This window comes from Talpa occidentalis, unplaced genomic scaffold (genome assembly GCF_014898055.3).
Source record: "Talpa occidentalis isolate TD23 unplaced genomic scaffold, MPIMG_talOcc4v2.1 talOcc4.7, whole genome shotgun sequence".
Classification (NCBI taxonomy): Eukaryota; Metazoa; Chordata; class Mammalia; order Eulipotyphla; family Talpidae; genus Talpa; species Talpa occidentalis.
The window spans coordinates 43,871,846-43,889,309 of record NW_023605083.1 but is presented as its reverse complement, the minus strand read 5'-3'; the positions used below and the strand labels follow the sequence as shown (position 1 = coordinate 43,889,309).

The 17,464-nt window shown below is 36.9% G+C and overlaps 1 long non-coding RNA gene across 1 annotated transcript in view; it reads left to right on the top strand.

Annotated features, from left to right (window-relative positions):
- The window catches only part of LOC119232125 (uncharacterized), a 38,916-nt gene that overhangs the window by 16,855 nt on the left and 4,597 nt on the right, over positions 1 to 17,464 (top strand). The window contains exons 3-4 of the long non-coding RNA XR_005122006.2: positions 5,339 to 5,435; positions 13,699 to 13,749. This is a non-coding gene — a long non-coding RNA (uncharacterized LOC119232125). The remainder of the gene's footprint in view (positions 1 to 5,338; positions 5,436 to 13,698; positions 13,750 to 17,464) is intronic.

The window sequence follows — 17,464 nt, the reverse complement described above, 5'->3', positions numbered from 1 at the left end:
CAGCGGTCAACCACTGCGCCACCGGGGAGGCCCGGAAAATTGTTTAGAGAAGAATCACAGCCATATGAATTTTTAGATTTTTAGTATATGTGTTAAGAATTATGTACATATTGAAGTGTCTGTGTACTAATCTTTACACCAACCAATAACATGAAAGAAATAAAAGAACTTGAAACAGTTCCTGGCACATAGGCAAGCGTTACAGTTTTGTTTCCCCCATTGCTCTTCTTAAATAAAAAAAAGTCTTAAAGATGAGACGCATCATAAAGTTTTCCTATCACTTTCTTATTTTTATTCATTGAAATGAAAAAAAAAGAATAACTATGTCCATTATACAATTGATTTTTGCTATTTGTGGTCATTATACTCTATGAAGCTGTTGTGAACACTGAGTTAGTGAACACTGAATCATTGCTCAGAGGAGAAATATGGGGTGAGGTTCCCATGAGCCTGTGGTCACACATTTTTATCAACCTATACACAGCCTGGCTTTTTGTGTTTATATTTAAGAACACATTTCTTAAAATGTATTATTGATTCATTACCTTCATAAGCATTTAGCATGTAACTATATACTTATATCTTATATGTAGGCCAGTTACACTGTAATTTATATCTAAATGAAGCTTATCTGACACACTTGTTTCTCTATAAGGCACCTCATAGTCTTCCCCTTTAGGAACACTACATAGCACTTCAGCACTATACTTGGGGGTCATTTTACATAGCTGAATTGTGAACAAAAGAAGCACAAAAATGCGGGCCTCCTGGTGGCGCAGGCGGTTGAGTGCTGCACTGTGAAGCTGTCTGCAGCCTCTGAGAGTGGGTTCCGTCCTGGCCAGCCAGCTGAGAATCCCACATGGCACAGCAGACCTCTCTTGTCTCGCCCGCTGCTCCCCTCAGCAGTGTATTTTGTCAGTCTGCCTGTTCTGTTCCTACTCTGTCTCTGGTGAATCCTCTCACCCTCCTGTGCATCTGGCATGTATCCCGGTTCTTGAATAAATAAATAAATCTTAAAAAACACAAAAATGAAAAAAACAAGGACACTAAATGTAACTACATAAAGGACACCTGATAATGGGACAGGAGCTTGTTTCACTTCAGCTGGGAACATGTGCATTAAGTGAGAAACACTTTACCTCTTTGTGTACACCTGCAAATGACCACAAAAGAGTGGTGTTGATTTGGGGGTTACAAATAAATTTTAGTGAGTAGGCACACTCTCAAATCAAAACTGCAAATAACAAACATTGACTGTAATTGATTCAACATTCCTGCATTGTTAAAGGCCTTATGAGTGGGGGTGAGTATAGAGGAGGATTATAAAAGTGTTTATATAAGCACTAACCTGACAAGGCAAGCAGGTGATGTTTCTAATTTCTGTGTAGCCTAATATTTCCCCAGATTATAGTTAAATGTATATAATAATGCTAAATCTGTCTCAGTATTGCATACACCTTCAAAATCTTTAATATGTTAATGTACATTGTAAATGTCTAAAAATGTTGTATTTTCTAAGTTTGACTATTAGATCCTTTGGAACATGCTGCTCCAGGTGACAAAATCACCTGGAATTTAATCCTAGTGCTTAGAAAGTTTCTACTTGAGTAGAAGAGCTATTTGCATTGTAAAGGCTCTTTCGAATTATCAAATGCCCACTCTGTGGAATATTTCTCAGGCTTGGTAGATAGATTCAGCCTATTTCTATACCTTAGACATATTGTCCATTTTCCCCTTCCATGTTCTATTTGATAAAGCTACATCTGCCTGGTTGCTAAATTTGCTGGGGGCTTTCCTGAAAAAAAGACAGCTAGAAGAAAATTTGCATTCTTCTTGCTTTTCACAGTTGTACACTTCCACATTTAATAAGCAATTAAAACAATTTCTATCAAGAGGTGGAACCTAGGCATCTTCATATACAATTTTGCGAGGAGAGAAAAGATTGAGAATGTGATGGTTGAAGACAGACAACAAAGCCTCAGTTCTCCAGGCACCACTTTAGAACTACACCCATCATCTCAAAGATAGAGTTAGTCCTTGGAAATGAAAGATATGTTCACTCATTTGCAGTTTGTTTCTGCCAAACCCATTGAAAGATAGATGTGCAGCCATTAGTTTATGATTTTGTTGAAAGCTTTCATGTGTTTCTTAGAAATATCATGAATAATTTTTTAATGAAATAGTTTTTTGCTGTCTTAATACCGAATGCTGTAAAGCCTATTGTGAACATTGAGAATTTGTTTTTCTCTATGTTGTAAGTAGAGACCCAGGATGACCGGAACAGGGTTGGAAGAATGAGCGAAGGCTCTGAGCATCCATAGAAGCCAAACTGAGAGTGCTCAGCCCAGGATGCTGGAAGCAAGGGTCCAGGAGCCACTGCCCAGGGCTCCTATTCTCTCTGTCCACTTCCTATCTTAGAGATCATGACTAAGTCACTGCATTTCTTTGTGCCTCATTTCCTCACTAGAAAAATAAGGATTTATTTAGTACTTATCTCTATCACTAGGGATTTGAGTTCGTGCACATGACTGTGAGTTTAGTGGCTTATTCAAATAGTGTGCATTTTTCTAGAGTAAGGGAAAGTCAGGAGCAGACAGTGTGGGGCTGAAGCAATGGCTCCAGGAAACTACTCTTGTTCCAGATTTTTCCCTTAGGTTTGTGTCACCATCCTTAATGTAAAGAACAGATAAGTAGTTTTTATTCTCGAGGTCTCAAGATGGTTTCTGCACCTACAGATATTCATATTCCAGAATGAGTTAGAGGGAATGAGGTAAAGCATAAAAGCCTCCTTGAAAGTTCTGCATTATTATTTGGTGATGCAAGTCTGTCCCTAAAATTTGTCTTTCTGTTGTTGAAATGAAATGCATCACGTGAATATGTGAGGGAAGCGGGAAATTTGACAAATTTTGCTGGCCACATGGTCACCCCTAAACAATGTCATGGTATGATTTATGTGAAAGAATGGGGGGAAATGGATGTTGGCTAAGCAGATGACACAATCATCTGTCAGTTGTAATGATCAAATTGGTTAATTCTTATAAAAAACTAAGAACCACAGGGAAATATAGAAAGTAGTCGATGTGCTTATAACTAATTTAAAAATGAAGCAAAGACTGAATATGCACAGCTTTGAAAGGAAAACAAGTAAACTCTCCACCTATCTCCACCTCTGACCTTGACTTTCTGATTTTCAAGCAAGTGAATCCTGCTTTCTAAATATTCCTTATCTCCTGACATTCAAATACTTGCAGACCTATCATTTTATGAAATGGTGGCTTCTGGCCCAAGGCTCTTTTGGACAACAATAACTGGCCGTTGTCTGTGCCTGGCATGCTCTTTGAATCTGAGGAATATGCACTAGGAGAGAACACTAGACAGATGAAAACAAAATGGCCTGAAGCAGCAAACACCTGGATGCAACAAATGGCGTTTCTCAACAACATCTGAGCAGTTTTGGACTGCCAAACATAATCTGGGCCTTGCAGAGCACTCCACAGTCAAATATTTTATTTAGACATATCTGTGAATATTTTGGTATAAGGCACCATCATTTCCGAAACCAGTGTCAAATGCATTGTATTCTTTTTTTTTTTTTAAAGATTTATTTATTTATTTATAAGAACCAGGGTACCGGCCAGATGCTCAGGAGGGTAAGAGAATTCACCAGAGACAGAGCAGGGAACAGACAGGCAGACTGACGAAATACACTGCTGAGGGGAGCAGCGGGTGTGACAGGAGAGGTCTGCAGCGCCATGTGGGACCCTTGCTGGCCGGGATCGAACCGGTGCTGCAGAGACTGCGGGAGAGCTTCACAGTGCAGCATTCAACCGCCTGCGCCACCAGGGAGGCCCTGCATTGTATTCTTAAAATAGCAAACACTCTAGCGGTTGTTGATGTCTGTGATTTCCTTCTGAGCAGCACTCCTCTCCTGGATGTCTTGAAGAACTTTTCTATTCATTTCAGAGTGCTGCTAGAGGTTTTATTTCCCTCTTTGCTTCCCTTTCTCTTCACCAAAAAATTTACTAAGTGCCTGCTATGAACTCAATAATAGCATCCATGCAGGGATGACAGACTCTTAGTATGTCATAAATCATTAACTCATTCCACAAATACCTATCTGTGTGGCACTTCACATTGTGAAGTGGCCAGGATGCAATGATGTGCAAAATAGGGGAACAGGATAAGGTCTGAATCCTGGGCTGTACGCGGGAGACAAATGCACACAGGAGCACAATACACTGAGATAAGTGATTTGAATGAATGAATAGGATGCTGAGGTCAATTGTAGGTTGCATGGATTTGGTTTGAGCTGAGAGGTCCTGGCCTGCTCTCTCCTTTAGAAGAGGGAAATGTTTAATTGAAATGGCGCTTAAAAGTAAAAGGGAAATTGAGAAATTCTTTCTCTCATTTAGACTTGCTTGATAGAATGTGCCAAAAATTGTATTATTAGGGTTATATACTTTCCTGGCTGAGAGGCTTTGAAGCTCTGCAGGTGTGAGCTATAATAATTTGCCTTCAGGTTATTCATAAAAATCTTGGTTTTTCTATCAAGTTTTGCCCTAAGAAAGTACACCTTTTAGTGGAGGGAAAAAAGGTACAATATGCAAGCTATTATTTGTTGCCTTAGGAATGTTTCAATTTTGTCTTGTCTTACAAAAATAAATGAGATTTCTAAAGTATTCATCAGGGGGATAGTAGAACAATGATTGGAGAAGTGATGGGCTATTTTTTGCGAATGAAGTCTATAACTTCAGAGAATCACAGAATCATAGCATTTCCAGGCTGGAAGGGGCCTTCAAGTAGCTGACATACAATGTGTAGTGTGGTATGTGGAAATGATGAAAAAGTCAACTGGGATTACAGAATCCAGGATTCTCAATATTTTTTTATAGGCTTTGATGTGAATACTGATGAAGCCAAATGAGGTCATCTCACATCATGTTGAATGCATCACTCAAAATACCATGTTCCAGTGATGGGAAAGGAGGACACAGTAAATAAACCATACCCAGGATTTCAAATTTTAGCATGAATTTAGGAAGTCTTTTAGTATGTGAACTATAGCAAAATATGTAAACAGAAAAGGAACTTGTTTTGTTTTCATATAAATGCATGTGTTAATAGGTATCATGCACCATGTACCATTGAAATATATGTTATAATGTGTAATATAAAAGACTAGAGAGTAATGAGTCTCAAGAAATATACTCTGCATACTGTGGTTTTGCGAATTACTATGACAACCATAATTTTTGCATTTCCTAATTTTTTTTTCAGTTTGAATTTGCAACTTAAATGTCACATTACCATAGGTTTTGGCTTTCTCTTTTCTATCTAGTTCAAAAAGAAAGTCACACCAGTGCCCCTGTTAAATCCTCATTTAATTAAGAGTACCTCCTGAACACATCGCAGTTCTTCAGGGATCAAGCGAATGGGTGAGTACCATTGCAGTTAAGAAAAAGACAAGGAAGACTACAGTGCAGTCTTAGAATAGAATTTGCAAAAGATAGTTTCAATGTACCAAATTCTCCTATTATTACATATTTCTTTCTTCCAAGTTATTCACTGGTAAAACAACATAAGAAAAAGAGGACCTAATTTAGCTTATAGGACATGAACTCTATCTCTATATGAAACCCAGAGAAATTTTATTTCTAGATTATTCACAAAACATGAATAGAGGATTTTTTTTTCATAATGTTGTTGCTTGGCATAACCATATCTTACATTAGGTTTATGGAGTGATCATTTTTCCAATATCTGATTCACCCTGTGTTTTTATTTAAATCTATAGAATTTAGTCTTTTTATTTTTCCTTGAAGCTCAACTGGGCCACATAAAAGTCTGCAAGCCATGGTCACTTATCTCTTTTATCTCTTTATCAGGGTTGATCACTTCTGGTTCATCTATCTGCCATTTTGAAAATTAACAAATACAAATTTAAGACTGTAAAAGAATTGAATATATTTTTAGACCCAGTCTTTGATCTTATGGGTCAAACAATCTTATAGGGGAACTAAATTATATACATTTATATTTATTATCATTAATCTAACAAATATTTATCAGGCAACTACTCTATGCCAGGCATCACGCAAACACGCACACTCACACACACACACACACAAAGCAAGCAAAAGAGATACTTCATATGTATTTAGCCTTTGTTCAAATGTGGGAGGAACTGGAGAAGCAAAGGTCTGGAAAGGGGCAGATGGAACATTAAAGATTGAGTCACTAACCAGTTCACCTAGAGATTGGCATATAGGGACAAATTGGAGCTTTCAAAGAAATCCAAGAATATGAGCACATCCTGTTGCTGAAGACAGCTGGAAAAAGGGAGCTTTATTTCTGCTGTGTCAAGCACCTAAGGTCTGCTGTTCTGGTCTGCCATTCAAAGTATGGCCAGTATAGCCAGGAAATGACTGGATGTTCAGCAGAGAAGAGCTGGAACAAGCTAGAACCTGTTAGGTTTCTGTGCATTCTTCCAAAAGACTTTCTGAGAATGATGACTGTTGCTTCATTTTGTCCCCAAATCTCATGTAAGTTTCCACTTTTGGCCAATTCTAACCAGCTGCCAAGAAGAAAAGAGACACTAGTCCCTTCCCTCATCAAGATGACAATAGCATAGTCCAGCACAACTGCAGAAATAGCTGCTGCTCCTGAGAGGCACACAGACTTACAGCACATATAATGAAGTTACAAGAGAAAGAGCTGAAAAAGTGAATGTAAGTTTGTTCTCACAAGACAGAACTGTATAGAACTGAGAGAGAAAGATTGTTGACATGACTCATGGACTTGTAGTTTAGGGAAAGAGAAGAGAGATGAAGAATACAATAATTCTTCTGAGAGGCAGTTAAAAGCACTTGAGAAAATCCAAGGTAGGTATAGAAAGGCACATCCTTAACCCAAAAAGGAACATAAAGACCATATATGAAAAATATCACATCACATTTAATAGTGAAAAACTGAATGCTTCCCCTTTAAGATCAGGAACAAGAAGACAAGGGAATTCACTCATACCACATTCATTCAACATTGTATTGGAAGTTCCAGTCAGAACAATTAAGAAAGTAAAAAAAATAGAATCTTTCAGATTGTCAAGGAAGAAGTAAAATGATCTCTATTTGCAGATATGAAAAAAACTTTTTCAATTAGAAATTCTCAAGAAATCCACTAAAAAACTATTAGGACTAACAAACAAGCAAGATTACAGGCTATCAAGATAATAAAAAAATCAACTGTATAGCTATTTAGAGTAATACAAAATCTGAAAATGAAATTGACTACAATTCCATTTATAATGTCATCACAACTAAGATACTACATTTAATATTTTATTTACTACATATAATAACAATAGTACATTTAAAATAATAATTTAGTGAATAGTAAATAAGTTTAATAACTTTTTTTTACACTGAACTATTAATGAACATTTCATAAATATACTATGTCATGGATTCATAAATATACTATGAACATGAATATACTATGTTCATGAAGGAACATTTCATAAATATACTATGTTCAAGATTTAATATTCTTAAGAAAACAATACCCCTAAAATTGATCTACAATTCAATGTAATCCCAATCAGAAACTGAAAGCTGGGCCTAAAATTCATGTGGAAATATAAAAGAACAAAACAGCTTAAAAAAGGTTTAAAAAAATAAAATTAAAGAACTCACACTTTCCAAATTCAAAATTTACTGCAAAGAAGTAGTAATTAAGACAATGTGATATTGACATAAGAGTAAATATATTATTAATGGGATATAATTAAGAGCCCAGAAATAAGCTCTTACTCTTATGGTAAGTTTTCTTTTTTTCTGTGTAAATTTTTTTTTTTTATTGCAGTAACATTGGTTCATAACACTGTAGTTGATTCAGAGGTATCAGTTCAGACCCCATTTAGCAGAGTACGTTACCACAGCACACCCACTGCTAGTGCACACACAGTCCTCTACCATCCACTTTTGTTCCTCTTACATCACTTAAGACAGTTACATGAAGGAAAAGAATAGTCTTCTCAACAAATGGGACAACTGGACAGCCAGAGAATGAAACTGGAATAGGATTATAACTGAAGGGGAATCTGAGTCAAATGAGTATGATATGTGTGTGTGTGTGTATGTTTAAATGTGGGAGGTAGTATAGCCTTTTTGCAAACTAATGAGAATCTCTAGATGACAAGGAGATATGATAATGCAGGAGATATGGGGGATAATTGCAATAGGGATTGGAATCCACTACACATTCATAGAAACAAAAGTGAATATTGGGGACGGATGCCTGTAGGCTGCGAGATGTGTTGGTGGAAGTATTATAGAAATTCTGTGTTTATTACTTTTATCTTCTCAGTGAAATTGGAATCAAATCTTCAGCTGAGAATAAAAAGTCAGAGGTGGTGTTTAAAGGGAAACTGGGAGCAGATGTGATGTAATTGTATAAAGCGAGAGTAAATGGACTAGAGAAACACAGTGAGATTGCAAGAGTGGTAGAAACCCTCTTAAGGTTGATGGATACAAAGTGAAAGTGAAGTGGGAGAACATGATTGTATATTTTTCACCAGCCACATTTATTTATCTAAGTGCTGGTGGGAATGTATACCGAGAACAGTAATCAGGATTAGTATGTGTCAGGGTAGTACAACGGAGTGGTAAGGGAACTGGAGCTATTTATACAGGTGAATTTATGCAGTTGTTGAAATGAGTACAGCAGAGGAAATGAACGGTAAAGAGAGAATGGTGGTTGGTAAGTAGGATGTTTGAAAATGAATTCTTGGAGGAGATAAATTTGTTAATCATATGTTCTAGATTTTGAAAGTAAATGCCTGAGGTAGTATGAACGACATACTACTTGGGGAAACAGGGACCAAAAAATTGAGAGCATTGCTATGGTAATTACCATCTATATCTGTACTGTCCAAAATGGTAGCCACTAGGCCACATGGCTAATGAAATTAATTAAAATTAAATAAAAGTAAAATTTCAGTTCCTCAGTTCCAACTGGTCATATTTCCAGCACTCAGTAGCCACTTTTGTCTAGTGGTTATTTTATAACTTTGTGTGTATGTGTGTGTGTGTGTGTATACGTGTACTAGATACAGTAGATGCTGGTGAAATAGAACATTTCTATCATTGAAGAAAAGTCTATTGGATTGGGCTACATGAATATGGATTCTGATATCATTAACAATTGTGACAAGAGTAATTTTGGAGAGAGGGACAGTGAAACAGGTGTAAAATCTTTGAAGAATGAATATCAAAGTTGTTATCTACCCTAATTCCAGTGATCCAGAGAGGTGTGGGAGAGAAGATAGTTATTCTTTGGGAGAATTGATAGGGAACTGTGTCCTCATGAAAGAATCTGGTCTTAAATAGAATAAAAAGGTAAAAAATCATTTGGAAAACAACTGGTGAGACGTGTGTGTGTGTGTGTGTTTACACATATTTACACACACATCCATATGGATAGGTAGATAGTGGAAGGTTTTGTGGAGTGAGAACAGGAGATTAGGTCAGTGTAAGGAATTTATAGGGCTATATGGGAATGAGTGTCCAGGTGAAGAAAGCTAAAGTCTTGAGCTTCTTATAGTGACTTAAGAGAAGAGAATATGAAAATGTCATTTCTGATGGGTCTCTTAGGTTATGTGTACTGGTAGGAAGAGAATAGTAGAGTTCCAGTAAATAATGGTATCAGGGAGTCTTACAAGGAGTCATTGATATGATCAGGGAGTCTTACAAGGAGTCATTGATATGCTTGGTTAACATACAGATCTTATATTTTGGTTTTAAGATCTTGACAATGATTGTAAAATATTTTTATGTATTATATAATTTTTCTTGAAATAATTACCTTTTGTATTTGCACTCACTTTTTAAAACATCTTAAAATATTATTTAGGACATTTTAAATATGAGTATTACCCAGTCTTTCTGTATTATGACTTCCACAATTTGGGGACTAGTTTTGCTTCACTTCAGTTGATTGGAGTATAACTTAACTTTTTTCCCCAAGATAGATATGTGGGCAGTCTATTTTCTTAGTTTTATTTTTTAACATCTAAGAATGTCTTTCTGTTGTTTTTATATAAGAATCACATTTTTTAATATATCATTTTGTACCATAGCACTTCTCCTAGAACTCAGGTATTATTCCATTATTTTCTGGAATGTAATGTTACTGAAAAGAAGTTTGTGGTAAATTGATTATTATTTCTTTGTTAGAAATGTCTTTTCTTATTTGACCTAAATAGCAGGAAGGTATTTTGTCTCTATCTTTTTACCTCAAAAAAATTTTTAGTCTGTATCTGGACATAGGCCTGTTAATTAGTTTTGCCTGGAGTGAGTTTGTTTAACACATAACTCTTTCCTCAACACAGGAAAGTTTTTTTTCTCTATTACATTCATTCTAGGCTACAGCCTTTATTTCCTATATGTAAAATTTTTCATGTCTTTTCTTCTTGTTTTCACTTCTTCACAGAAATGTGGTAAATTTTTGCTTCAACAGTATAAGATTTGGTTTTCAATTGTTTTTATTTTGGTATCATTTTAAAGTGCTTATTGAGCAATAACATAAAATAATGGTAAAGATTATATATTATTGAACATGAAAAACTGAATGTTTTTCATACATCAATATCCATCTTAAGAGCTGTACACCCCCAATTTTTTGAAGGCAGGCTCATTACATTCCCATTCTCTATACTTCCTACCAGACGTTAGTGTAAACTTGAATTTTGTGTTTACTTTCCCCTGAAATTTTTTAGAGCTAAGATTTTAATTTTGGAATAACATTGCATTTACAAGAAATTTTAAAGCTAGTGCAGAGTTCCCTAGTCTTTTGCCATTTTATTTAACATGCTGAAATTTGGATTCTCTTGAAATTCTTCTGAATTTAGTCCATCTAATGGACTAAATGTTTATTTAAAAAAATTATTAGAGACCATATCTTCTCACATCTTATAAATGATGCGAGACGGTTTTTCAAAAATTTCACCTGTGTCTTTCAGCAAATTCTTCTTAGAAAGTGCTTTTCTTGTGACCCCACTGGCTGGTGACTATCTCCATGAATATTAGGGCAATACTTTCTAGTAGGCCTTACGCTAATTTCCCAGGGTTGCCAAAACAGAGCAACATAAACTGGGTGTTGAAACAACAAATCTATTCCCTCAGTTCTGGAGGTTAGCATTCCAAAATCAAGAGGTCAAGAGGGCCATATTCTTCCCACGAAGACTTTGAGGGGAACATTTTGGTCCCTTTGGACAGCTATAACAAAAAGCCATGGAGTCAATGGCTCAAGCAGCGACATTTATTTCTCACAGTTTTGGAGGCTGGGAAGTCCAAGATCAAAATGCTGCAGCTCTGATATCTCTTGAAGACCTGACTTCTGGTTGATTGATGGTCTTCTTACTGTGTCTCCATAGAGTGGAAGAGGCACCAGAGCTCTTTGGGGTCTCTCTTTTTTTTTTAAGGTTTATTTTATTTACTTATGCATACAAGAACTGGGTTATAGGTCAGAGGTACGGGGGTGGGAAGTGTGAGAGGATTCACCTGAGACAGAGCGGGGAGCAGAACAGGCAGACTGACTGAAATATACTGCTGAGGGGAGCAGCGGGTGAGACAGGAGAGGTCTGCTGCACCATGTGGGTAGCTTCCTTGCTGGGAATCGAACTCATGCTGCAGCGGCTTCCAATAGCTTCAAACAGTGCTGAGACTTAACTCTTTGCGCCACCAGGGAAGCGCTGATGTCTCTTTTATAAGGACACTAATTCTACTTATGATATCATCTTTCAAACACCCCACCTCCCAATACCTTTCACATTGAGCATTAGATTTCAGCATATGAATTTTGGGGAGACAAGCATCTAGTCTATAGCAGACAGCATCTTTCCTTTTCTCTCCTCGATTCTGGTAGCACAGATGTTGCTTGGCTTGTGGTGGTATCACTCCAATCTCCACTTCTATCTTCCCAGGGCTCTTTTCCTTTTATGTCTCTGCCTTCATGTGGCATTCTTCTCTCTGTACCTGTCTCCAAATTGCCCTCTTCATATAAGGGCACCATTCATACCCTACTCCAGTATGACTTTCATATACAGAGATGATAATCTTTAAATATGTTGGGTTAAATAAAATCTATTAGTAAAATAAATCCATGTTTTTGCTTACTTTTTAAAATAGAGCTATCAGAAAATTTAAAATATGTAACATGTGATTAGCATTTGTGACTTGCATTCTACTTTTATTGAACAGTAGTGACCTAAACTATGATAAATCTGATAAGCAGTTACTAGGTACGTCAGCTCTCAGCCACTCACTTTTTTCACACATGCAGAACTTGGACAGGACTGATTAGGTGTGACCCTATGATGGCAAGATTAAAATGACAGCAAATTGGCAGCAAGTTATTATAACTGAACTATATAATATAAACTAGCAACAAATCAATAAAAATTGAGAAAAAAGTACAACTAAACTATTATTATAATTGAACTATTATCTCTGAGATTTCATGTCTATGGGAAACATAATTGTTATCAACAATGAGCTCAAAAGACAAGCATTAATGTTTATCTGGTGTTTCAATGATCTTTTAACAGACCCAGCACATAGTACACTGTAAGTAGCTCTTGGGAAGAAGGTGGTATGATAGAGTGAGCTGAGAACATTCACTGGAGTCAGATAATCTTGAATTCCAGCAGAAAGTCTATTACTTGTAGGCTGAGCGGTCTGTTTCATGACATAATTTCTCTGGACCTCAGTTTCTACAGCTGTAAAATGGGCTCATTATCATCCACCTATATAGGTGTTAGGTTTGAAAAAATAGATAAAGTTTATAGAGCATAAATGACAACAAAATATGGTATTGCTATTGTTTTTGAGTTCATTAAAAATATAAAGAAAACAGCGAACATTTTATGGATCTTTATGGGAAAAATTCTAAAGGTTTTCCCTGGTAAGGATACTCCAGGCCAATCCTGGACATTCCAAACTTTGGTTTCTCTAGCAAATAATAAAGATGAGCTCATATACATGGAAAGTCAAGACATAGGATGTCTCTTCTTTCTCATTGTGTACATTAGCTCCAAGTAATTAATGCCTGGATCACAAAGAATTAGTCGGCATTCAAAACACTCAGCAATAGCAATTCACTCTGTCTGTTCCCAGATGCTGGCAGGCCACCCCATCAATCATTCTCACAGTCACCCATCAGCGTGTCATCACGGTGTCAGAGATCTGTTTTGGCAGGCACGCTGCAGGGTACACGTAATCAACAGAGATGCCACACTTAACCGTGATTGATGCCAGTCTTTTGACAATTTCTCCTGCCAGACCCCTCCATCATTCTGTGGCATTGTTTTCCTGAGTGGTAAATAATTTCTTTGAATTATCACAGTCACTTTACAGACTGACTTGCAGAGATGTCTTTCTGTCACAGCTGCATTTGGAAGGACCTTTATCTTGCATGTCCCTTTTTTTTAAATCTCTGATGGTATTTTCCATGTTTCACTCACTTTCTTCATTTATCACAGGACTTTTTTTGAAGGTAAATAAAAGGGATATTATAACAGTCTAGTTAGGTAGATGTCTGAAATCCATTTCTAATTCTTCTTTTGACTGGCAGCATGACCTTGAAAACAGAATTATTACTCTGCCTTTGCATATTATAACTATGGCTTTGTTATTACTATAGCTCTCCTTTTATACATGATTCTTCTGAATCTGAGACTTCAGACAAGTCCAAGTAAGTATCACCCTCCTCCTTCTAATCTGGCATTTGATTTTGGCCAGGGGCCTTCTGTATTTGCACTTGTGTGAGATGGTCTTATTCCTCTCTTTCCCTCTCCTCGTTCCCCCTCCCCACTAAGGCCCAGGTCTAACCCAGAACTGTCATGGAACTATTAGCAGATGACAATTTCAGATGGTCTTAGTACCTCTTTTTTTTTTTTTTAATAAGATACCTGTAACTGAAAGATAGAGATATGCCAAATAAGACACTTACTTGATTCTCTTTTTTGAAAAAAAATGAATTGCCCTCTCTTCTGATGATATTCAAAGTAATTGAAGAAGAAGGATAACATAACATTCCAATTACTCTTTAGTGCATTATTTCAAAACACCCCTTTCCTTAGTTGTTTCTGTAAGTCGGAAGTTTTCCAAAAGTAAGAATTTTAAGTCCTAAAATGCAGATGGCAGGAAATCAGTCTCCACTGTCCCCAGCAAACCCCAGGGAACCAAGCTCTCCATTAGTAGCCTAAACAGAAGTAAAATCCCTTCTAGCTAGAGCCAGATTCTCTTGACTCTCTCAATCTTCAAATGTAATAGAAATAGCTAGCACAGAATGACCCAGGTCCTCCCTATTAAATGTACTAAAACTGTAATTCTAATTCTGCAAATCAGGCTTGTAAGAGAAATACTGTCTAGTACATGAAATATTTCTCTAACCATGATACCATCTCTTTTAAAATAACTTGAATTCCAAAGACTTAGATGTTTTAATGAACTGGGTCCAGGCAAGAAGATTTTTCTAAAACTGTTCAGTCCATCATCAAACTCTACATTTAGACAGCACCATGCTGCATGATTCTTGAGGGACCTCAATATCTGAGTGAGCCTCCCAAACTGTCTTGTTAAATAACAAGGTGGGATTCAGGCCTGGGAGGTTGAGAGGGGTGAGCACCCAATTATTCCAAGTCTGCACAATCACACCTTTTCAAATCTGTACAACCACATGTTTTGTTAAACCTTTGGTCCCCAGGCTCTACCTTGTGAAAGGAAAAGTCAATTTACCATTAAACATTTAATGAAGAAAAGACAACAAAGAAAATTCCATAATTTTTCTCAAGATACCTTTTATGGTGAGAATTGATAAACCACAGAAAACTTTTTTAATGGAAACAAGCAATTTGTCCATTTTTCCCATTAAACATCTAATAAGTGTTCCTTTACCATGTAATGGGTGGGACTCTGGAGTTACATTAAGAAAAGAGTCTTATTTTCTCTAAGAACGAGTATACACTGTCCTGGAGAGAAAACATGTGTAACTCCCTCCAGTATCAGGCAGAATAAGACAAACATCAAATTAAAAGCACAAGCCAAATACTGGTAGCTCCTAGGAGATAATAATGCTGTGAGGAATGATGAAATACTAGGAATGTGATAACTACATTTTTAAAGCACAGACATTCTAAGTGATTTATATGCATTTTAGTTTTTTTTTTTTTAAAGATTTATTTATTTATCTATACAAGCACTGGGCACAGTCAGAAGCGCGGGAGGGTGAGAGAATTCACCAGAGCCAGAGCGGGGAACAGAACAGGCAGACTAAAGAAGTACACTGCTGAGGGGAGCAGCGGGCGGCAGGAGAGGTCTGCGCACCCTGTGGGACCCTCGCTGGTGGCCGGGGATCGAACCAGCGCTGCAGAGGCTGCGGGCAGCTTTGCAACCCAGTGCTCAACTGCTGAGCCACCCAGGAGGCCCTACATTTTAGTTTTGAGAATTCATGTCTACCCTATGTGACAGGGGCTATTGTCATCTCCATTTCACAAATTTGGAAACGGAGGCAGATGGAAGAAGAAATGGCCAAGTGGGTTAGAAGCAGGCAAGAAGACTTCACAGAAGACACTATTTAAGCCATAGTCTGGGAGAACAAATGGGATTTAAATAGCTGGAGGAGGAAGAGGGGAGAAAAGAAAAGGAGTTTAGGTCAACGAAACAGTACAAGAATTAAAATAAATAAATAAATAAATGGAGTATTAAGCAAAATTAATGGGGCGAGACTGTGTCAAACAAGGAGGAAGGGTAGTGTTTAAAATGACAGCCAGTATTTAAAAACCTATGAAATGGCATCATGTGCCCAGCAGAGGTTCACAACGTAGGGAGGTGAAGAGCATGCAGAAACTTTTCAGTGCCAGCCTCGCACTTTCTGTTCTACTGGGCTGCATTAATTGATATTTACTTCATGCCCACACTGCAGGCGCTTTTATTATTTTTGATCCTTTAACCTGTTTCATAATTCCTTTCCTTTCCTCCGAAAACAGAAAGGAAAAGCAATCACAGCTGAACAATAGACTGGTATACCAAACAAAAGCTTGCAATGTGAAAGAGGGAAAAAATCTATATTGTCAGACCAGCAGCAGAACCAAATAAAGGTTGCCATATAGTGACGGGTGGAAAAGTTAGAGGGTAAATGAAAGGCATGAAACATTAGCACCAGTGGTAGAAGAAGTAAACTAATATTTTGTGAACACCTACTTTGAGCCTGAACTTTACCTGTATTGTCTCTCCGAACTCTACCAACAAAGTGCTATTGTTCCTATTCTATAGATGGGAAAACTGACATTTATGGATGTGAAATTCTTGCCTGACACCACTGAAGTTAGTAATGGCAGACTGAATTTTGAAAACTTTTCTCTTTGACTTCAAATCCTTTGTTATTTTCACTCTGATATACTACCTCCATAAGAACTAGTAATCATTGGGGTTCTTAATTATATACTCCAATAAATCTGTTGCTATTTCTATTAATCTGTCCTTCTCATCCTCAACATATCTTTTTATATGCACTATATGTTATGGTTAATATTTAATGTTTTACTCAAAATTATGAATAAATATTTGATCAGCCCAGTTTTGTAATCCCTTAGCAAATTTTCATGCATAAATGTTGGAGAAACGGAGTGAGTAAAGCAGAAATTGGCTTTATGGGTAATCTGATAAATGAAGATAATCGTAAACACTACTTGAAGCATTAAGTACTTTTACTACTATTAGTATTTTAAAATATTATATTCAAGTTGAAATGGTTAGTTTCCCCCAAAACAATACAAACTCTTTTGACAAGTTGGGAAAGAACCAGATCAAAGCTGGGAAGCACAAAATTTCCTCACTGCACACAAGCCTGCTCTGACCTTGTTATATAACCCCTGCCTTCTGAGTGTCAGTCTTCCTGAGATTCTGCAAATAGTCATTTTCAGAAAACAGAGAAAACTGAGATTTTATCTAAATAGAAAGTTTTCCCCAGAGTGAATGTTCTTACCACTGCTGGACTTAAAATTTTACTCAAAAGCATTTAGAGTTGGTTTAACTTTGTAACTAAAAAAGGACCAAGAGTGCAATGTTATTGATTAAGCCATTCAAACAGATATATATGTGCTGTTTATCTGATACTAATCATGCCTTACGCTGGTGTAGGTAGGGATCTGTAAATTTCAAAGTAGTTATATACATTTATTTTTCATATTGGATTTGATCAACATTCCCGTAGAGTGGAGAGTGCAGAAAATAAAATCAACAGTTTATCGTAAGTAAACTTGAGTCCTGGAGACATTCAGAAGCTTTCCTGTCTCACAATGAGGGAAGAGAAGTGAGGGCTATTCAGCATGTTTCCAGAACTCCTAGACTGTGTTCTTTCTATTGCTTTAGCATCTCCTGAGACAAGTAAAGGCAAAACAGCTCCC